Below are 23,007 nucleotides of genomic sequence, written 5' to 3'. Positions count from 1 at the left end.
ACCGCACAATTCTGCCATATTCGGTAGCGTTCCACGAGCGGGTGAAGTTACCTGCTCCTGTGTTTGTGCCAGACCCGTGTGAAGCCCCTGCACTCAGCCATCCCTGCTGGGGTGTATGCTCTTTCAGAGCTGGAGGGCGTGGAACTCTGCATGTCACGTTCACCCCCTTTGTAATCACACTCCAGGCCAAGGCACCAGCGAAGCCTCATGCAGGTGCAATGTTTCAGCTAGTAATTATTTACTCCCTATCCGTAAGCGCGGTACACTTGACGTAACTTCCCCCATCTTGCGCTTTCACCCTCCGTGCGCGTCAGCATTCTCACCACCTGGTTCACGTTAACACAACTGCTGATTTTAGTAATCTCTTTATACTCATGCATCTGATGTATGGCTCAATATACCCCTCAGCACGACTTCCAGATCTCTTACCTTCTTATCTGCTTACCAGCTCACACTCTACCATATTCCTGAGAGTGCTGTGTCAGCTCCTGGGTCCCTGCCTCCTCTTGCTCCCCAGTACCTCCCAGAGCCGGGGTTTGTCCCGCAGGCAGAGGCCTGTCTGCCAACGGAGCTGTGAGCCGTCCTGCTATCACTGTCCTCCTGAAAACTGCCCGGCTGGTGAGGTGGTGGACTCAAAAGGGTGCTGCCCAGTATGCATCTCGGGCCTGGGCGATCCCTGCAGGATCCTTGGGTAGTCACCATATGGAGAGGAGCTGGAGTGCAAAGGTCCCAGGCCAAAGTGTTGTGGAGCCATCGGCGTCAATATCTACACTTTCACCAAACCTATCTATTGGAGCGACAGATGCCCATATCATAACCTGCTGCAGGGATTCTGCACATACTATACCCAGGAAAACAGGACCTCGGTGTATAGGGGCTGAGCCTTCTTACCGCCTCAGTACACAAAATTCCCAAACCGACTAGCGATAGTGTCTCATTCGTTCTCCTACTTAATCACGAAGCTACAAATGATTAGACAACCCAGAACACAACACTCCCGACTCTCTCAGGAATAACGGCAGCAAGACATACCCTTTTGGTCACTCACTCTCACCTGTCCACAATAAGAATTGACAGAGTCGCTGTTATAGCCAAAATGTTTATTTTAACTATACTGCTCTATAACGCAGTATACAAGCCACTACCAGCAGCATAACGCATAAACCTAAAACAGTTAGCATTGCTGCAATTCTATAGATTATAAAGGGGGATGTCATCATATACAGACAATGTATAAAAGGGCTAAAATGCCTAACCACCCTCCCCTTGGTAAGAAGAAGTTTTATTATGTAAGAGAAGATCTCTGGGCTTTGACAGCAGACCCCCATACCTTTGTGCCTAGATGGTAGTTCTACAACATAGGAGCAGCATAGCTCTTTTCCCTGGAATGGTCTCTCTCCAAGTGTGTATTAAAATAATATGCATCTCCATAATATCAATGCACGAGTTTCCAGCAGTTGCAGATGTGTTAGCATGTTTTGTCTAGGCACTAGGGACTCACCAGAACAGAATAACAAGGGGCATTGTTTATCGACTTTGCACATCGTGTTCAGACTAAACTCCAGGAACAGGCAGAAAACGTGGAAAGCAGACAGTTCTCATGTGAAAGGCACAAAGTCTTGCACAATAAAGTCATGTAGTAACGTGTGCAAAGGCAGCATCATAGAAGCAGAGCTCATGCTAACTTAGCAATGTCAACAATGACCCTAATGGTCATATGACACCTTCCCCTTGGTAAGGTCGTAGTATATAGACAAAAGACTGAAACAAAGTGCACAGGTAAGCAGAGTCAAGGAGCGCCGGAGAAAAAAAAGAAATTGGAAAAAATGTAACATTTTTTTTTTCAATTCGTAACGTGCACAATCCATCAAAGTACCTGAGCCTAAGAATGCTATTCGTTCCAAGAGGCCATCCCTATCTGTTGCAGAAAAAAGGGATGCCATCCAATTAAGTAGGTCGAAGTAACAGACGTGCTCCTCATAATCTGATGCTTCCATGAGAATATTCTGGCAACTTGCGTGATATTCAATGAAACTCCGTTGTAAGAGCATCTGAGCAGCCGTCCAGCAATCCCACTCAGCCAACACTCCAAGTACAGCAGCATGGGCCATATGCCCATTCGGAGAACAGGCCTGGTCATGAGACATTAGGGTACCCACTAACAGATCATAATCCGGATCCGCGCATGACGTATTGAAGAGGCATAAATCCAAGGACCAATAGAGTGGGCACCGTTGGTAGTAGAACACGGGTTGCAAACAAGTGAAGTAGGCTAAGCGAAAAGTTAGTCCATAACTTACGCCCAGCGTCGACAATGTCAAGCATCCAAAAAGTTGTTGATTCGGCACGGTACATTTGCGCCTGGCCGGGTCTGTGCATTACCACAAGTTGGGCAGCCATTGCGTAACAGGAGCAGACGAACCAGGACGCCACCTTCGAGTGCTAGGATTAACTATAATCCTCGAAAGGCGCTGGAAAAAATAGAATGTATATCTGAAACAAAGTCACAAGGCCAGATCCCACAAGTTTAAAAAAATGAGCAAGGCCTTCCGTTTCAGATGCATTAAATATTTGCTGTAACAATTCTCCAAAGTGTAGTGGGAGATTTGTGTTCAGGAGTGATTGAATCTCACTAGATGTTCTCACCTCCTGCAATTCGAAGCTCTCTCGAGCCGAAGTGAGAACTTCTTCTTGTTGAAACAAAAGACACTTTGAGCCTGCTTAATTTGTTGAAATCTGTTTTGAAAGTTGGAATTGAAGGCCAAATGGAACTATCTACATTCTTATGCGGGGGCGAAAAAAGCACAATAGTACAATAAGTAACACGTTGTGAAACTGTTATTCAAAATAAGATAACTGCAAAAAAAACAGCAGCGTGAAGGAGGGAATTATTCATTGAACTCGAGTTCCTTTAAAAAAACAGGCAAGATTAGACATGGACACTTTACAAGTGCTGTGTAATTTAACGTGTTTACAAACTAAGGACTGTCCTACTGTAGAATCGCAGTCCTCCCCTTTTAGTAAAACTTCCTTTTCATCCCGCTGGCATCTATATGTGAAAGGTAGGATCCATAATTCATGGAGAAACATACTACCCAGTGGTACTAAGCGGCCAATTGGGTAATGTTTCATACAAGATTTAAATTGAAATCGCGAAAATGGTAAGGAGATAACGACATGAATTAACCATAAAGCTGAATCTGTTTCTGCCACAGAAAATGGCAAGTGTTCTAATTGTTCAATGTGTAAGAGCGTGTATGTAGCATCTTTCATGGACATAAATCTCTGTTTATCCGTCAGATTAAATGGCAAAAACAGACGCGTTCAAATATTCCCATAGTACTTTTCTCATTTGAAGAGTCTGTAACGTCCATGCAAATTGCATCACAGATCGTAATTAATTTTGACCATGATATAACACAAATACATCACTTTGAACAATATCAATAACAGATGAAACAATATTATACAATTTGTAAATGCAGGAAGATAGTGTATTTATACTATTATCAACTACTGCAGGAACTTTCTCTAAACTTGCTTTATCAATTTAGCACAGCCGGAACGCTACTTTAATCTGTGAAAGTTTCCAAACTTCATTGTAAGCTGCATAGAGGAATCTCTTAGTTCGGTGTACCTTAGGACCTAAGATAAAATCAGCTAAATTGATGTTGCTCGATAACAGAGACAGGTGTTGTTTCACTGATGATAGAGTAGAGTGTCCCACTGTTGGCACAATTTTCTCCCACTAAATATGTGGTGATAGAATGTGACTGTGGAAAACGCGGGTCAGGTCTAGATTGTGTGAAACCGCTCATTGCATTATAGAAACTAAGTTGAGAAGCATTGGAATTGGTTTACCACAACAACCATCCTGAGGGGTCAACGTCTGAATTATTGAAACTGTCATTTTGAAATAGGGCTTGTAGTGCCTCGAGGGTATAATTTCTGTGTTTATGCCAATTAACATATTCCTACAATGATGGAATAGATGGTAAATTAAAATTCTTGGCCGTAGCCAAGCCAAAGCAGGTTGTTTCGTGTACTGTGTCATTTAAAATTAACATTTAAGTCGGAATTAAGCATGCACGGTGCAAAGTCTCTGTTCCTTGCACCTGCCAAGATTTAGTGCCCCAAACAGATTTCAAATCAATGGTATCTTTCCAGAGGTCATAACCCCGTAAAGCCAATTCTGTTCTAAAGGAATTGGAATAGATTAGTTTTGAGTGCCTCATGATAAATTTAGATTGAGCCAGCAAGTTCACTTAAAAAATTGGAATGTGGATCAGATGCGCTATAACTAGTGAAATAGGTGAACTTATTTCTAAGAGTCTTGGAACTTCCCTGTAAGGGAGTTGGACAATGTTCCCACTGTTTGAAATTAAAAACAGGTCTTAACGTGTTAGTTTTGTGTAAAAAATGATGGCCATAATGTTGGTAACATATTAAATCAACATAACTGGCAGAATTTAAATATGAATCTTCAGCATCAAAAGCAGCATAATATTTAAAATCAGAAAATAATGAATGTATTGCTTGTACATCCCAATCATCAGCATGTGTGTCCTATGTTACCACATCTAAGGAAACGCAAAATACGTATGGTATCTTGAGGATGTCCGTCGGACCATGAATTTCGAAAGCAACTTTGTCCCAAACTATGCCATCAGCATCAGGGAAAGCCGATGCTGAGAGCTTGATCATGTTTCATGATATGGGACGACATATGTGGAGCCAGAATTCCGTCGACCATCTTTACAGCAGAGCGTTCTGGCAAATAATGACTAATGATAAGCAAAAAGAATACTGTCACAAACCCAATCAACATGAAGAGGAAAATTAGGATAAGCACCAACAAGATGTAGGTCCAGTGTGGGACAAGGTAAGTATTTTTGAATCAAGAGAAAAAAATAAAAAAAATTGTCGGGGTAGTTGCCACAGTGGAAGACGAGGAGGAAGAGTCATAAGAGGAGATTGTTCGGTCCCCAAAATAACTGCTCACCCCCAAGCGCATTAACGGTGGTTGTGCAGGATCACTTTGACGATGTAAATGAATGTTTGGTACTTCAATATGGGACTCATTTGCAGGATAAGCATACTCCACGTCTGTGGGGGAAGAGGAAGTAGGTGGAACAGGCAAAGTGTCACTAGAAGTCTCCATGTCACCCTCAACAACATGGGCATTAGCCAGAGAGGTTGAAGCCATCGGATTCCCAGAAATTGCGTTGCATGAAACACTCGGAGTCCCACTGTGCAGAATCGGCCAGATGGTGTAGTTTGACATTCTCGATCGAAATGTATCTGTTTTCTTTGCTAGCCGGCAAAGTGATAGAATTACTGTACGTGTACCCTTCAATCCAAGAACTGGAACCTGTGCACGATAAGAGGGACCAAATTCTTTCTCGTTCTCCAACTTTTCTCGAACCAGATCCCCAATTTTTGGAAGCCAGCCGGCGACGGGAATCAGCACTGCCGTGCCATTGGACGTAAATGTTCTGTTTCAAAACTGTCACAGGTCTCTTGTAGGTCCTGTAACATAGTAGAATGGTTATCTACATCAAATGTTGCGGCTGCCGCCACAACGTCTAGACCATCAAGATCTGGCACAAACATTTTAATGCCAAAGAGCATTTTGTATGGGGTCCGCCCACCCAGAGATCTTTTCGGGAGATTATTTAGTGCACGTTGAACTCCATACAAATGGGCCAGCCAGTTCATGCCGGCACCTAAGACTCTAGCTGTCAAAGATTGCTTTAAGTCATGGTTCATTCGCTCCACAATAGAATTACCCTCAGGCATGTATGGAGACGAAAACTGCACCAGCACCCCCATAGACTTCATGGCGTCCATGTACGCCTTAGAGGCGAACGCTGGACCTTGGTCAGAATGGAAGGTGCCACAGGCAAATGTCCCGACAAAGATACGCAAATCCCTAATGACATTTCAAGCGTCAGCGCTGCGTTGTGGCCAAACCCATAGGAATCTAGCGCACGAATCAACTGCAACAAAAATGTGTTTATATCCAGTATCAGATATTAATGGACCACAGTGATCAAGATGTATACAGCCAAATGGCTGATATGAAATACACAGCGGTGTTTGTGGTGGTCGCGAAACCGTAGATGGTTTGATGTGTTGACAAATGTCACATGAAAGTACATAATTGCAGGTTTATTTATAGAAACCACGCCACCAATAACGTTGCTGTAGAATAGAAACAGTCGCAGACACCCCGGCATGTGCAGAAGCCATGCCCTCGTGTGTGGCGATGTCCAAAGAATGTCTGCGGTCCTTGTTGGGAATCAGCCGATCCAAAACAGACGGGATTGTAGCTTAAGGAACTTGTTTGGGAGATAAATGATAAGAATACTTTGAAGGGAAGCCCTGCGGACAAGCAGTGCCATCCTTCGTAGCAGCTACAGCTGCCAAAATTACATTATCCATCTTCGTCATGGATCTTGTAACTGGTGCAATGGAAAATGTGGCTACTGCAGATTTGGCTGCCTCGTCAGCCAAAGAATTACCAACAGCATGTGCTCCTACACGCTGATGGCCAAGAGTATGTATAACTTGTGTGAGTGACAGATGTCTTTTAAGCTCTGCCACTCGAACCCAAAGCCTCTTATGCTTGATTTCACTGCCTTTAGAGTCCCAAAAATAATTTTGTGACCAAAATAATAAGTTGTCATTGTAAGACTGTACACAGTAGTAAGAGTCGCATACGATAAGAGTATTCACATTAGGATCAGCAAACTCAAGAGCCAGAACAAGAGCACGCAGCTCGGCCAATTGTGCCGTACAGTCCCCAAGTGCCTGAGTAAGCACAATGGAGGACTTGAATTCACCATTTACAATCGAACCAGCCACAATAGCACAAGCTGCAGAGTAAGCATGTTTGGATCCGATGGCCGGTTGAGCTGAGCCGTAGGTATAAATGATACTTTTGTACTTATTCAAAGGAAGCAACGAATACTGAGGAGGATGAACATGGTCATACTGCAAAAACTCCTGTGTCTGAGGAGCAGGATCAAAGATAAATGTGACATCAGCTAATTGTATCCAACAGGGATATAAAGCTCCAATGGGGATGTAAAGCTTTAGAGTTTGGTACACTCACCTTAGTCACTGCTTCTAAAGCAGGGACAGGCGATACCAGAATAATGCGCTTCCCATGTGCCAGCGAGTATTCCTTCAGAATGGCCATTTGGACCACAGTCAAAAAAAATTAAACATTCAAAAATTGCATTTCTGCAGCTGTGTACAAATGTGATTTGTATGCTGTAGGCACTGTGCCACCCTCGTTGAACGTCAAGTAAGTGAAACCCACCGCCACAGGTACAATGCATATGACCAGGTTCATAGAATTATCACGGGTCAACAAGTAGTTAGTCACTAGCAGATCAGACTGCAAAGATTGTAGAATGGAGGTGTGTTCCGGAAGCCATCTGGCAGAAGAATATGTAGGTTGTATCAAAGAATATAGCGGTTTGATACGCTGGGCATAATCTGGGATATAGGTCCTCCCGAAATTAAAAAATGCCTGCAAAGACTGAAGTTTCTTCAGTGTAGAGGGAGGCTGCAATTGTGCGCATTTCTCCAGGAAGTTGAAGCTAACCCCCACTTTCATTATTGAGCTCGTAGCCCAAAAAGAGCACCGCGTAACAAGCGATGTGTGATTTAGCAAAATTGAATTTGCATCCATAGTCGGCAAATGACATAATAATGCAGTCAGCTTGGACAAGATGCGGAATGAGCTTGTCGTCTGTCAGATATCATCAACATACGAAAACGCATCTGGGTCTATGCTGTGTAACAAAGACACAACACATGCTGCAAAAGCCCCGGGGCTATTCTTATACCCCATTGGCAGTCACATACATTTTTTCTGATTTCCGACAGCGGTAAATGCGGTCAAGTCACGGCTCTCAGGAGCCAAATTATGACTGTAGAAACCATTGGATATATGCAGTGTTGTTTCGTATTTCTTACGAATAAGGCTGTTCACTAGGGCAGAGCAGTGTGTGTTCTATATCGCAAATGTACGACAATGACTATTCAAATTTCGATAATCTAATAGAATGCGATATGAATCGTCCGGTTCTGATACAGGAAAAAAGAGAATTATTAATCGGTGATACACAGGATTTAATTACTCCTTGATATTCTAATTGAGTCAGAATATCACAAACGTGATCCTTAGCCTCTCACCTGATTGGATATTGCAGTTGTGGCTATGGCATAGACTGTAACGGTATCTCATGTGCCGGTGAATCTTTATCCCAGCCCACCAGATTACAGTACACCGCTGGGGCTAGGGTCAATGCCCACTCAGATGCATAAGCTTGTTTAGCTTCCTCAGGGACGAAGCGTGAAAATCTCAGAAGTATCACGTCCTCCCCCTAGAAGCAGCCAGAAAAAATGGTGGAGGCCAATCTGCCTCCGCTAACAAAATATCATAAGAGGTGGTGAGATTTTCCTAGAAAACCACCTTAATTGTATGCTGTATATCACCTTCAATTTGGAAGACAATTTCATGGAGTCTATCCAGGGGTGCAACTCGAGTATCTGCTATTTCTACTCTAATAAAGGTATCAGTTGCTCTCTCCTCCAGTCAGGGACGCAGTGCCTCCCGCACAATGGTAACCTCCGCTGCGCTGTCGAGCCGAGTCACTGCCCATGTGCAGTCTTGGAGTAGTGTTCTCACCATTTGAGGTATATTCTGCTGTTAAAGCTGCAACTATTTCTTTTGATATGGTGGTTGAAAACAAGGCAGTCCCTCTTGTTTGGCTTTTACATCAAACTGTCGAAGTTGGTCCCGTCCCTGTTGTGCTGTTGCCCCTTTGCTGCAATCCTGACGCTCCTACCACCGACTTGAGAGTCTGATGTGTCCTGTAAAGAACGAGGAGAGTGCTGATCAGGGACTTGAAATCTATCAGGAGTCTTAATCTTCGCAGGATCACGCAAATCATAAGTACGCTCAGAAGAGTCAGGTGTCAGTGAACCAGCACGTGAACCTCGCTTCTGTTGTTGCTCTCCCTGTTTTTTATTTTTCCAGTTCTTTTTAGGAAAGAACGGGCGCCCATCCTTCTCAGTCTGGGGCTTTTGTTGAGTTTGAGCAAAAGTCTTAATTCCCAGACTATTGCACCCTAAGGTTTTATAAGCTTTAGCAATAATCTTTGGTAATTCACTCTGTTTGTCTGCGTCTGCCACGGCCTCCAAGCGCTGTGCCACTCGTAAGCTTACAACATCACCCTTCACATTAGCAAGGATCATATCGCACACAATGTCGAACACTCCCACCAGTCTCATTCCCAACTCCAGGGTCACTTCGGCCCCATGTTTAAAACATGTTTTATCACGGAGGGAGAACGGTCATTGAGGGGGTCCCGAAACACATTGAATATACTGCTGCCAACACTCTACCCCAAGTGTTACAATCAGCTATCTCGGGAACAAGGCCCTTAGGTAAGTTCGTGGTCAGAATCCTGTGTTTCTCCACAGGCACAGTATTTGGAAAAACAGCTTTGAGTTGCCCAAATTGTTCTGTAAGCCAATAAGGAAGCTTGTCCTTATGTTGAGGTCACTTGCCCATCACTGAATTAATCATGACTGGACTGATAACTACACCACCGAGACCCGGTGGTTGGTCAGCAACTCCAGGTGGTCCCACTTGTAAATTGTGCGACATGAACTGTATAACAGCTCTGTGCACACGTATCAAAGAAGTGTGTAATACGCGTAGCTCCACAATTGTAGCCGTAAGATAAGTTGGATGTGGGGTATACCCAGCCAAAACGGGCCACGTGGCCTCAGCAATCGATAAGGGGCCTAAATGAACTGATGTCAAAGGGTGAGGAAAGGCGCCATTAAACCATATAGTGTGTTGCCAAGCTGTCAACGGAACCTCAAGAGTTCTATAAGGTTGATATTCCCGCATTAGCGCGGTGGCAGTATACTCATGAAAGAAATAATAATTTCCATCCACTGCTGGAAATGTAACCCAAGAATAAAACACTTCGAAGTGATAAGCCTCATTCACTTCAACTCCAAAAATAAGCTCCGCGCCACCATCAGCGACTGCATGTTGAGTCAAATATGCGGTGAGTGGAGCGCGGTTCGGAACCGTTATGTTCACAGCCGTAATGAAACAAAAGTATGAAACAACGTACCTATAGCAGCACAACACTGGGTTAAAGAAAGAGAAAAGACCTTTTAAAATTCAAGCTTGAAAAACCTATAATATCACAAAATAGGAGGACACTCCATCACAACTGTCTCCGGAAACAGAGGTGAGGGGATTGTGGACAAGCACAAGCACTACTCAGGAGTCTCGCAGATAAGAACCAGACCAAACGTTGGCAGCACCATGTTGCAGTGATTCTGCATATACACAGAACTATGCGCAGGAAAACAGGACCTCGGTGTATAGGGGCTGAGCCTTCCTACCGACCAGTACCCAAAATCCGCAAACCGACTAGCTATAGTGTCTCATTCATTCTCCTACATAATCACAAAGCTACAAATGATTAGACAACCCATAACACAACACTCCAGACTCTCTCAGAAATCACAGAAGCAAGACATACCTTTTCGCTCGCTCACTCACTCGTACCTGTCCACTATAAGAATTGACAGAGTCACTGTTATAGTTCAAAATGTTTATTTTAACTATACTGCTCTATAACGCAGTAGACGAGCCACTACCAGCAGCATAACGCATAAACCTAAAACAGTTAGCATTGTTGCAATTCCAAAGATTATAAAGGGGGATGTCATCATATACAGACAATGTATAAAAGGGCTATAATGCCTAACCACCCTCCCCTTGGTAAGAAGAAGTTTTATTATATAAGAGAAAATCTCTGGGTTTTGTCAGCAGACCCCCATACCTTAGTGCCTAGATGGTATTTCTACATCATAGGAACAGCATTGCTCTTCTCCCTGGAAAGGTCCCTCTCTGAGTGTGTATTAGAATAAGATGCATCCCCATAATATCAAAACACAAGTTTCCAGCAGTTGCAGCTGTGTTAGCATGTTTTGTCTAGGTGCTAGGGACTGACTAGAACAGAATAACAAGGGGCATTGTTTATCGACCTTGCACATCGTTTTCAGACTAAACTCCAGGAGCAGGCAGAGAACGCGGAAAGCAGACAGTTCTCATGTGAAAGGCACAAACAGTGTCATGCACAATAAAGTCATGTAGTAACATGCGCAAAGGCAGCATCATGGCAGCAGAGCTCATGCTAACTTAGCAATTTCGACAATGACCCTAATGGCCATATGACAAACCTGTGCCACCCGAAGGCAGAGAATCAGTGGTCACAGCTCACTGCAGCCACATACAGAAGGGGCCATATAATGCATACAGGTAAGGTCCTGGAAAAGTCAGAAGTACTCCAAAAAGGGTCACGGCATGCTGAGGCCAGTGGGGTATTCGTCGGTATTTACTTCTTCCTCACTGGGCTGAGTAGTTCTGTTTACCCACCATACAGAGGGGGGGGCATGTCTGATGTATTCTTCTCCTGTTAAACCCTATCATTGAAACATATGACTCGCACTTGACAAAGTTACAGCCCAGGCAGTGCAGCAGAAGATCTAGCACTGTTGAGGTCAGTGGGCACAGTGCTGAACGATACAAGCAGAATTTACATACTTTTTTGGCCTAATATTTATATCCGTTTACATAGTGCCGCATGTGTAAAGAAGGAACGGACACCAGTCTTGTACAGGAGGGCAGACTAAAAGAACTTAAAGTAGTCCCTCGTTCTCCTATTTCTGCACTGTTGTGCCAATCACTCATAGCTATTTATTGTGGGCACCCACCTATTTATAATGCAGGCCCCAGGGGATGGGTCCCTGGGATCAAAATAGGATCAGGAAGTGGTCTAGGCAGTCCCCTTCCCTTTTTAAAGAAAAGGCCAGCCCCAAGGGATGGGGTCCCTAGAAGCATAATATGGCTTTGAGGGAGGGTGGCATGCAGCCTCCTTCCCCTTTTTAATGTTTTTTGGCACCCGGCATACAGTTCCATGGGCACGTAAGCATTCATGGGAGACCAGAGTTCTTTGGGAAGGCAGGGCAGGTCTCCTGGGTCTTGGAGGCTGCTGGCTTTATTCACAAGGTATTAAAACCCTGGAACCGAAAAAAACTCCTAAAAAAGAAACGTCCACAAGATGTTGAAAGATAGTACACACATGTTGTAATATATTTGCCTGGTACATGTGAAAATGTCCATACCTCATAGCAGGCCAGCATGCACAATGTTTGACGTTCCCTAGAAAGAGAATATGCCAAAGCGTAAAAAAATCTAGATGGACGTAATGTCTCCGGACCAAATCTCTACTCTGAACGTGAAATCAAAGAAACCGCGTACCGATAACAGCAATTTAAGATTCTCAAGGCGTCATACACCAAAGACCAGTAGCAAGGAAAACGCGAACAAGAAAATAACCGAAAGGACATCAAGGGTGATGTTCTTTATTCAGCCGTGCTCTCAACTCAAATGACTAAATGCGCCATGATGGAAAAGACATAATCGCATAAGTGGACGCAAGAAAATGCGACCATTATGAGTACTAAGGCTAAACTGTACAAACAAAATTAGGCAAACAATCTAAATGCAACCACTAATAAAACAAATTTGGAAACCGAGTAGAAAAAAACAAATGGAAAAGAATGAACAGATAATAACGGAACATGTGACTCAACCCCAGTTATTAATGATTATTAAGAATTGTGAATATGGTAAGTTATGCACTAAGGAGTCTATTAGACTGTTGGGCGGATCGCCACCGCCCGCATGGCGGTGGCAATCCACCCGACATTCTCCTCCGCCCGCATGCCATTTCCCCCCCGCCATATTAGCATGACGGGGGACCCCGGCGGACAGAAATACCGTCTGCCGGTTTTCCGCCGGTCACACAGGTGACCAGGCGAAAATAGGGTCTGATATGGTGGCGGTATCTGCTAGACACCACCATCCATACTATGATGGCAGCGGGAAGCAGCCTTAACACCGCCACGGAAAGGCATGCGGTTTCCTCAGTTGGGGGCCCGTTGCGGGCCCCCAGGATGTTGGAGGGTGCGGGGGCACATGGGGGTACCTATGGTACCCCCTGCATTTGCATGGACGACGTGGCAGGCACCGCGCGGTGCCTGCCATGTTGTGCATGCAAATGCACACATGCCTTTTTTGTATTGCGGCGGGTGCTGCTGTTTAAGATATTTACCAATTAATTAATAATAATTAACAACAAATTAAAATCAAATTAATTACAACAATAAACAATATAAAATATAAAATAGATAGATATTAATTAATAACAAATATTAATTTATTAATTAATTATAATTAAATTACTTCCCTCCCTATTGCCCTATAAACCCACAACCCGCTCTTAATAAATACATTTAAAATAATTACCAATTAATTATTAATAATTGACACCCAATTAATAACTAATTAATAATCAATTATCATAATTAACTATATAAAATATTAAATACATAAATATTAATTAATCAAAATTATTTATTAATTTATTGTAATTAAAATACTTCCCACCGTATTACCCTATAAACCCACAACCCGCTGCTAAAAAAATAACACAATTTAATTAATTAATTAATTAATCAATTAACAAAATGTAATGACCAAATAATATTTAATTAATACAAAATTAATTATAAATAATAATCAATAAAAAATATTAATTACTTTATTAAAATTAAATTACTTCCCACCCTATTCCCCTATAAACCCACAACCCGCTACAGAACTAAAATACGCAAAATTGAATTTACATAATATAAATCACTTCTAAAAATGTAACACATACATTAAAAAAACAGATATACTTACACAAAAAACAATAGCTCACATGCTATTAACACACATACTAAAATACAGAACACTAATTTAAATATCGATACTATTAACAACGATATTGTGACATACGATATTACTGACTTCGATATTTAAAAAAATACATTCATGTTGATATTCTGGTCACCGATATTCTTCACGTCGATATTCTGACCCTTCGATATTTCCAACTCGATATTTTTGTACTTCGAAAATAGAAACTCGATATTATGTCTGTTTACCAAAACACGCAGCCTGCAATGGCAGTGTGTGTGTTAAGGTGAGGGGTCTCTGAGGATGGTAGAATACAAGATGCCACCCTCCGAGGCACCCTCTGGTCACAGGGCCCTTGGTACCAGGGGTACTTTTTACAAGGGACTTATCTGTGGCACAGAGTTGGCCAATTGGGGGCATAAAGGTACAGTTTTAGGTAAGAACACAGGTGCTGGGACCTGGTTAGCAGGATCCCATCACACACTAAGCCAAGTTGGCATCAGGTATTTGACAAAAAGTTAGAGGGTGACCCTGCTAAAAGGGGCCCTTTCCTACAACTACCTTTCACAGAAAACCTTAGGAAAGTAAAAACCAACAAGGTTCGAAAAGACTGGTAAGGCTACCAGGTAATTCTCATGGAGGGCCCCATGAGAATTTCATCAGAATCAGGAACCAAAGTTGCGATTTACAGAAGGGAGTCACCAGTATGAGGTTAGCTCTCTGCCGTCTGATCTGATCAGACTTTCTGACTATCATGGTGAAAGGGAGAAATGTACAATTCTGGTTGTTCGACCAATCTTAGAGGAACTCGTCCACCAGTTGGCTCCCTGGTTCAGCCTCCAGCTGTAGTATGTGGGGAATTGTTTATTCAACCTGGAGGCAAAACGATCCATTGTGCAAGGACCACGACTGTTCGTGAATACCTTAAAGATATTCAGGGTCAGTTTCTGGATTCTGGTTTGAACCTAAAATTCCAATCTGCCACCTGGTTCTGATGCCCAGTGAGGCATTCCGCCATCACCAAAATCCATTTTTCCAGGCAGAAGTGAAAGAAATTTGTCATCTCCGAAAGATTTGATATCTCGTACCCCCCTGCTGGTTGCTGTAACTCACGGCGGGCATGTTATCCAAGTTCCATAGTACACAGCAGGATACTCTCTCCTTCGCCATAGGTTTGATATCTCGTACCCCCCTGCTGGTTGCTGTAACTCACGGCGGACATGTTATCCAAGTTCCACAGTACGCAGCAGGATACTCTCTCCTTTGCCATAGGTTTGATGTCTCGTACCCCCCTGCTGATTGCTGTAACTCACGGCGGACATGTTGTCCAAGTTCCACAGTATGCAGCAGGATACTCTCTCCTTCGCCATAGGTTTGATATCTCGTACCCCCCTGCTGGTTGCTGTAACTCACGGCGGCCATGTTATCCAAGTTCCACAGTACGCAGCAGGATACTCTCTCCTTCGCCATAGGTTTGATATCTCGCACCCCCCTGCTGGTTGCTGTAACTCACAGCGGACATGTTGTCCAAGTTCCACGGTACGCAGCAGGATACTCTCTCCTTTGCTATAGGTTTGATATCTCGTACCCCCCTGCTGGTTGCTGTAAGTCACGGCAGACATGTTGTCCAAGTTCCACAGTACGCAGCAGGATACTCTCTCCTTCGCTATAGGTTTGATATCTCGTACCCCCTGCTGGTTGCTGTAACTCACGGCGGACATGTTGTCCAAGTTCCACAATACGCAGCAGGATACTCTCTCCTTCGCCATAGGTTTGATATCTCGTACCCCCTGCTGGTTGCTGTAACTCACGGCGGACATGTTGTCCACGTTCCACAGTACGCAGCAGGATACTCTATCCTTTGCCATAGGTTTGATATCTCATACCCCCCTGCTGGTTGCTGTAACTCACGGCAGACATGTTGTCCAAGTTCCACAGCACGCAGCAGGATACTCTCTCCTTTGCCATAGGTTTGATATCTCGTACCCCTTGCTGGTTGCTGTAACTCACGGCGGACATGTTGTCCAAGTTCCACAGTTCGCAGCAGGATACTCTCTCCTTCGCCATAGGTTTGATATCTCGTACCCCACTGCTGGTTGCTGTAACTCATGGCGGACATGTTATCCAAGTTCCACAGCACGCAGCAGGATACTCTCTCCTTTGCCATAGGTTTGATATCTCGTACCCCTTGCTGGTTGCTGTAACTCACGGCGGACATGTTGTCCAAGTTCCACAGTACGCAGCAGGATACTCTCTCCTTCGCTATAGGTTTGATATCTCGTACTCCCTGCTGGTTGCTGTAAGTCACGGCAGACATGTTGTCCAAGTTCCACAGTACACAACAGGATACTCTCTCCTTCGCTATAGGTTTGATATCTCGTACCCCCCTGCTGGTTGCTGTAAGTAACGGCAGACATGTTGTCCAAGTTCCACAGTACGCAGCAGGATACGCTCTCCTTCGCTATAGGTTTGATATCTCTTACCCCCTGCTGGTTGCTGTAACTCACGGCGGACATGTTGTCCAAGTTCCACAGTACGCAGCAGGATACTCTCTCCTTCGCTATAGGTTTGATATCTCATACTCCCTGCTGGTTGCTGTAACTCACGGCGGACATGTTGTCCAAGTTCCACAGTACGCAGTAGGATACTCTCTCCTTCGCCATAGGTTTGCTATCTCTTACCCTCCTGCTGGTTGCTGTAACTCACGGCGGACATGTTGTCCAAGTTCCACAGTACGCAGCAGGATACTCTCTCCTTCGCTAAAGGTTTGATATCTCGTACCCCCTGCTGGTTGCTGTAACTCATGGCGGACATGTTGTCCAAGTTCCACAGTACGCAGCAGGATACTCTCTCCTTTGCCATAGTTTGATATCTCGTACCCCTTGCTGGTTGCTGTAAGTCATGGCGGACATGTTGTCCAAGTTCCACGGTACGCAGCAGGATACTCTCTCCTTTGCTATAGGTTTGATATCTCGTACCCCCCTGCTGGTTGCTGTAAGTCACGGCAGACATGTTGTCCAAGTTCCACAGTACGCAGCAGGATACTCTCTCCTTTGCTATAGGTTTGATATCTCGTACCCCCCTGCTGGTTGCTGTAACTCAGGGCGGACATGTTGTCCAAGTTCCACAGTACGCAGCGGGATACTCTCTCCTTCGCTAAAGGTTTGATATCTCGTACCCCCTGCTGGTTGCTGTAACTCACGGCAGACATGTTGCCAAAGTTCCACAGTACGCAGCAGGATACTCTCTCCTTTGCCAAAGGTTTGATATCTCGTACCCCCTGCTGGTTGCTGTAACTCACGGCGGACATGTTGTCCAAGTTCCACAGTACGCAACAGGATACTCTCTCCTTTGCCATAGGTTTGATATCTCGTACCCCTTGCTGGTTGCTGTAACTCACGGCGGACATGTTGTCCAAGTTCCACAGTACGCAGCAGGATACTCTCTCCTTTGCCATAGGTTTGATATCTCGTACCCTCCTGCTGCTTGCTGTAAGTCACGGCAGACATGTTGTCCAAGTTCCACGGTACGCAGCAGCATACTCTCTCCTTCGCCATAGGTTTGATATCTCGTACTCCCCTGCTGGTTGCTGTAAGTCACGGCAGACATGTTGTCCAAGTTCCACAGTACGCAGCAGGATACTCTCTCCTTTGCCATAGGTTTGATATCTCGTACCCCCTGCTGGTTGCTGTAACTCACGGCGGACATGTTGTCCAAGTTCCACAGTACGCAGCAGGATACTCTCTCCTTCGCTATAGGTTTGATATCTCGTACCCCTTGCTGGTTGCTGTAACTCATGGCGGACATGTTGTCCAAGTTCCACAGTACGCAGCAGGATACTCTCTCCTTCGCCATAGGTTTGATATCTCGTACCCCCTGCTGCTTGCTGTAACTCACGGCGGACATGGTGTCCAAGTTCCACAGTACGCAGCAGGATATCCTCTCCTTCGCCATAGGTTTGATATCTCGTACCCCCTGCTGGTTGCTGTAACTCACGGCGGACATGTTGTCCAAGTTCCACAGTACGCAGCAGGATACTCTCTCCTTCGCCATAGGTTTGATATCTCGTACCCCCCTGCTGGTTGCTGTAACTCACTGCGGACATGTTGTCCACGTTTCACAGTAGGCAGCAGGATACTCTCTCCTTCGCTATAGGTTTGATATCTCGTACCCCCTGCTGGTTTCTGTAACTCACGGCGGACATGTTGTCCAAGTTCCACAGTACGCAGCAGGATACTCTCTCCTTTGCCATAGGTTTGATATCTCGTACCCCCCTGCTGGTTGCTGTAACTCACGGTGGACATGTTGTCCAAGTTCCACAGTACACAGCAGGATACTCTCTCCTTTGCCATAGGTTTGATATCTCGTACCCCCCTGCTGGTTGCTGTAAGTCACGGCGGACATGTTGTCCAAGTTCCACAGTACGCAGCAGGATACTCTCTCCTTCGCCATAGGTTTGATATCTCGTACCCCCCTGCTGGTTGCTGTAACTCACAGCGGACATGTTGTCCAAGTTCCACGGTACGCAGCAGGATACTCTCTCCTTTGCCATAGGTCTGATGGCGAAGGAACCAGCCCGGTGTTCCCAGCAGTTTCTATGGAGCTTTAGTTCTTCTTCCGACCTTCTTCCCCCATCTGATTGTCTTCGGATCTGGCTCCCGAGCCCCAGTGACTGGGGTCAAATTTTATGATCAGATCCGGAGAGGAACTGAAGATTGCTCTCCCGTTCCAAGCATCCAGATGATGCAATCACCATTGGATCTCTGTGCTGCCTCTTGGGAATGAGAAAGTAATCCCGCTCCTGAAGTGTGCTGCCTTGAGTCTTTGAAGGGACCTGTAGTGGAGGGGACACAAAAAGATCGCCTCAATCAAAGACATCCAAAGTCCCACTATCCTCACCAACAGTCTGAGGGAAGTCCTGTCTCTCCTCATTACAGTTATTAATTCTCACTTATTTTTGTCATTTTTTGCTACTGGAATCTTGGAACGGCCGTCATTGAGTCGATAACGAAATCCAGGAATTACGTGCACTGGTTTCGGGCGAGCTCTGACTTGCTTTGGTTTAGTATAAATTCCAATTCCTAAAGTAAGCCAATAGTTGTGATGAGATTGGATCGTAGGCCCTGTTGACACTGATCCATCAGGAGGATGTTGTCCAGGTTTATTATCATTCTCACTCCTCTCGTCCTCCGATGCTCTACTACCTGGTGTAGGAGTTCCGTGAAGCCCCACAGGGCTGATGAATGCCTGAACACCAGTACTAAAAACTCATAGAATCATCGTTTTCCATAGGAACTGTCAGAACCTTCTGTTTGAAAGAAAAATGGGAACCGTTAAATAGGCATCCTTCCGATCAATCCAGTTCCCCAGGAGGAGGACACCTCTCGTGAGACGGATAAGCTCCTCTTTGAAGTGGCGATAGATGAGCAACTCGTTGAACTCTTTCATGTTTATCCTGGCCTGAACCCCTCGACCTTCTTTTGCACCAGGAAGAGATTGCTCAGAAAACCTCTTGGAAGAATTACTGACCGGTAAAATGACCTTTGTATTCTCGATCCTTCGCTTCGGTGTCTACGGTCCATTTCTATGGAAGAAAAATGCAGAGGTGTGGGATGTGAAGCTTGAAATGGGGTTCATTAAATTAGATGTGGAAACCTTGCACCGCCTCAGGTACCCATGGGATGAAGGTGATTTCCCATCATCTGTCCAAAAACCATCTCAACCTCCCCCCTATTTTTAAATGGGAAAAATGGATAATCCTTACCGGAAAATCCCCTCATACACTCTCCCTCTGGTGCTGCCCCCTGCCTGCTCCTGTGGACAGGAAGAAGGTCCATGTCAGCTGGCTGTCATGCCAACAGACGTTTCCTCTTCCCTGGCCTGGCAGTGTACCTTGTATTGAGCCATGATGCCAGCCACAGCGGAAGGAGTGCCCCTCCTATGCAGGACAGGCGAGAGAGGCTGTGGCAACACAACAGGCCTTGGAGGACTGGGTAGGGGCTCCGACTCAGACAACAGAGGGCCGGGAGGAGGTGTGCAGGGGCAGCAAGCTAGGCACAGAGGGCAAGCGGAAAGGCCGTAGCTGCACAAAAGATCATGCAGGGCAGGATGAATGGGGCAGGCTACACACTCTTATAATGAAGGACAGGGAGGAGGGGGACAGGGGCAGCAAGCTGACTACTAAGGAAAGGGCTACATGGGCAGGGGCAGCACAGGACCATAATCTGCCGGAGGGATAGTCCAGGGCTTGCAGATGAAAAACAGAGAGCCCGGAGAGCCCGGAGGCTGGGCTCAACACTGACCAAAGAGGACAGGCAAACATGGGCAGACAAAGCACAATGGACCATGGAGGGTAGGCAAGAAGGGGCAGGGGCACGTACATGGAGAACGGAGGGCAGGTGCAGCAAGCTAACCACAGAGGGCAGGAGAGGCAAGAGCCACACAGACAGAGGGCGGGCAGGAGGAGGCAGTAGTAGCAATCTAACCACAGAGGGCAGGAGAGGCAAGCGGCACGCAGACAGAGTATATAGGGCCGGCAGGAGGAGGAAGTAGCAGCAGGCTAACCACAGAGTGCAGGCAGGATTGGCAAGGGCCACGCAGACAGAGGGGAGGCAGGCAGAGGCAGTAGCAGCAGGCTGACCACAGAGTGCAGGCAGGATTGGCAAGGGCCACGCAGACAGAGGGGAGGCAGGCAGAGGCAGTAGCAGCAGGCTGACCACAGAGTGCAGGCAGGATTGGCAAGTGCCACGCAGACAGAGGGGAGGCAGGATGGGACAGTAGCAGCAAGCTGACCATGGAGGGCAGGAGATGAGGACAGGGGCATGCAGATGGAGAACACATGGCAAGCAGGAGGGGAGATGGGCAGCAAGTTGACCACAGAGGGCAGGCTGTGGTGAGCTGGCCACTAGCACTGGGTGGACTTGTGCCAACCCCCTGCGGCGAATGGCAGAAGGTTGTGCACCATGGATGTGTTGGCTGAATATGTTAAAAATAAAACCTTAGAAATTCACTATAAAAACAAAGGTTAAACAGACATCAGAGTCGGGTTTGGTAAAATGATTTTCTCTAACATAAAAGAACCCCAGAAGTTACCTTTTAAAAAAACAAAAATTTAAAGTGATGTTAGAGTTGGATATGGTCATAAAATCTTCACTTATGTTAATAAACCAAGAACTTCACTGAAAAACAGTTTAAAGTAACGCTATAGTTAGGTGTAGATTTAGTTAAATGGCAATAAATAAAAAACTAAAAAACACTCAAATTCACCTGTTTTAGTTCAGTAAGCTAACCATAACTTGCTCGCCTGCCATGCATTGCTTATGACCTCATTGGTAACATAACTGATGACATCATTGATGACGTCACTAAGAATATCATTGATGATGTCACCCAAGCTACTGCCCCTCAAATTACTCTATAAACTGCTCCATCATTTTAGAAATGAAAGTGATTAGTAATTGGCTTATGCAGCGCTGGAAATCCCGCGCGCGTCCCGCGAGGGCAAGTGGAGGGAAGACGTGATCAGGTGGGCAGCTGCGGAGAGGGAATCACTACAGCGTGAAGGATATAGGGGACTACGAAAGCATCCCATGTCCTTAGACTGGGCACACCTGATGGAACTGTTTAAAGCAGACACAGGGGGTGACTTGGACGGAAGCGGTAGAGTCGCACAAGTGTAGCCTGTGAGTGAGCTGGCTTTCTAAGGGATGTGCTGTTTCTCCCCCCCCCCCATTCTTCTAATTCCCCATATGTTCCCCTCCCCCACTTTCCCCCGCCTACGCCTCCCTCCTTCCCCCCCTCCTCTCCACCCCCACCTCCTCCGTGCCTCCCCGGAGATTTCGGACCAATCACCCGATACAAACATCTGGTAGGGTATATTGTCTATGTAGCGGCAACAGTTTTTATTATTTAACTTTAGTATTGCTTGGGGTGGGTTTTGGGTGGGTGGGAATTAATGGGCACTGATATTCCCAACAATAATCGCATTGTTACAGTTTATGTGCTTATAATGTGACCACATGTAAATCTTTGCAAAGCTTCCACACCTAATAGTAAGTGAAGAATAGCTATGCAAAATGAAAATGAAGAATACATATATGAATGTTGCCATCTAGTTATCAAAAATGTAAACAAAACCTCTGAATAAGATCATACATGTGTATGTACCACCTGCAGTATTCAATAAAGTTTTTTTTTTTTTTAAAGTAATTAGTAATTTGCCCACAAACATACTCCGCACACATGGACAGAGGTTTGGTGGCTCAGTGGGCTAATGCATCCACTGCAGTGGTCTGTGTTTGACCTCATGGTCACAGGTATAAATCCTGGCGGGTCCACTCAGCCTTTCATCCATCTGAGGTCGATAAAATGAGTACCTTTGAGTTGGAAAACAATAAACATCTGTTGTTCAGCGCCAGGATACCCTGCTGGGGTGAACGTGCGCTTTACAAATACACGTGTTATGTTACACGCGTGCATCCATGAAATACTAGTGTAGTCCTGGAGACTAATCTTATTCAGTTCTCTAAAATGTATAAAGTGCACGAATTTTAAGCGTAAACAGCACTTCATTCATTTCTTCCTTGTTCCATAATCACGGGAGGGGTCAATTTGTAACCCTCCCATCGCTAATGCCCTCCAAATATAACATCCAACTGGAACAATGCCGAGGACATTGCCACTGCTAAGGGTGTGGTGAGGTTTGTCGTAATCTTACATGAGTCAGAGGCTGGTGGACATCGATTCAGATTATTATTACAAGATATTTGTTGTGGATGCCTCTACCTTCTTGTTTTCCATCCTCCATGAATTGTATGTTTTCTCTACTTCATGAGGAGTCGTTTGTAAGCGTGGGTTATTCTTGAGGTTAGAGTGAACTAGGGGTGGGCGTAACTTACATAATTCCGCGTAGCGCAACCACGTGGAATTACCTAAGAATTCTGTGAGATTACGCTTGAATTATGCAAGAAGTGTAATTCTGTGTTTTGCGCTATTTCTTGGCACATATATGCTGTGCTGCGGCCAAAAAAGGACCCGAGGAAGCATCGAGCTCTAAGAAATAGCGCTCAATGCAACAGAACACAAATACTGGGCGCTTCCAGCTGGTGAATTTGCTGTCACTCCCTCTCAGGCTTTGCTGTAATCAATGGTTT

General features: G+C 45.2%; 1 protein-coding gene and 1 long non-coding RNA gene across 2 annotated transcripts in view; one reads left to right on the top strand and one right to left on the bottom strand.

The window, feature by feature from the left end:
- The window catches only part of LOC146813544 (uncharacterized), a 455,835-nt gene that overhangs the window by 98,831 nt on the left and 333,997 nt on the right, over positions 1-23,007 (top strand). The window lies entirely within an intron of this gene.
- Positions 1-23,007, bottom strand: part of LOC146813545 (uncharacterized) — a 124,954-nt gene that overhangs the window by 13,954 nt on the left and 87,993 nt on the right. The gene's annotated exons all lie outside the window — the stretch shown is intronic.

This window comes from Triturus cristatus, chromosome 7, assembly GCF_964204655.1.
Source record: "Triturus cristatus chromosome 7, aTriCri1.1, whole genome shotgun sequence".
Lineage (NCBI taxonomy): Eukaryota > Metazoa > Chordata > Amphibia > Caudata > Salamandridae > Triturus > Triturus cristatus.
This window is presented reverse-complemented; position numbering and strand designations above follow the sequence as displayed.